Raw genomic sequence first — 1,162 nt, forward strand, 5'->3', positions numbered from 1 at the left:
TGATCCAACAGACAGAGGGCAACGCCTTGTATGCTTCTTTAATGTTTGTGTAAATTTGGACCAGATTTTTATTTTTTGCCTCTGGTCAGAAAGTTCACATTTTTGTAGTGGTTAGCCAAAACAGTTTGTACATCTGTGTGGTTGAGGTCTGTGTTCCTTCCGGGTAAGGATTGGATTGAGATCTGGTAACTGGAGGCCATTTGAGTACAATAAACTCAGTCATCTTCAAGAAACCAAAGTCTGAGATGAATAGACTTGGCTTGTTATCCTGCTAGAAATGGCCATCAGAAGAAGGGTAGACTGTTATAAAGGGACAGGCAGGCAGGCAGTATTCTTTAAACCAGGGGTAGGCAACTCCAGGTCTCGAGTGGCGGTGTCCTGCAGGTTTTAGATGCGTCCTTGATCCAACACGGCTGATTTAAATGGCTAAATTACCTCCAACATGTCTTAAGTTCTCCAGAGGCCTGTTAATGAACTAATCATTTGATTCAGGTGTGTTGACAAAGGGTGATATCTAAAACCGGCACTTGAGGCCTGGAGTTGCCTACCCCTGCTTTAAACAATACTCAGTTGGTATTAAGGGGCACAATTTGTGCTTAAAGAATACCCCACCCCATTACACTACCAGATGCATCCTGAACAATTGATAAAAGGCAGAACAAATCCCTGGTTTTATGTTTTTATGCCAAAAATTCTACCATCCAAATGTGGCAGCAGAAATCAAGACTCAAAAGTGCCATCTTTTCCAATTTTCTATTGTCCAATTTAAGCAAAACTGCAAATTGTAGCCAGTTTCCAGTTGTTAGCTGACAGGAGTGGCACCAGTGTGGTCTTCTTTCGCTGTAGCCAGTCTGTGTCAAGGTTTGATATGTTGTGCATTCATTGATGCTCATCGGTATACCACTGGTTACGGTAACCTTCCTGTCAGACATGGTCATACAGTTTTATTTTAGGTTTATTTTTATTAATTTTTCCAATTAATATTTGATCTTTGATTTGAGCCTCATGCCCATTCCATTTAATTTAGTTTTAAAATGAAAAAAAAAAAACCTAAATCTGTAAAGTTTTAATTATATTTGCTGATACTTTGAAAACAAAGAGTCTCAATATTGCAAATACTATGCAAGCATTTCAGCACTGCACATTATCCCTCAAACCACAA

Source organism: Pundamilia nyererei, unplaced genomic scaffold (assembly GCF_000239375.1).
Source record: "Pundamilia nyererei isolate P.nyererei 1_Seehausen unplaced genomic scaffold, PunNye1.0 scaffold00032, whole genome shotgun sequence".
Classification (NCBI taxonomy): domain Eukaryota; kingdom Metazoa; phylum Chordata; class Actinopteri; order Cichliformes; family Cichlidae; genus Pundamilia; species Pundamilia nyererei.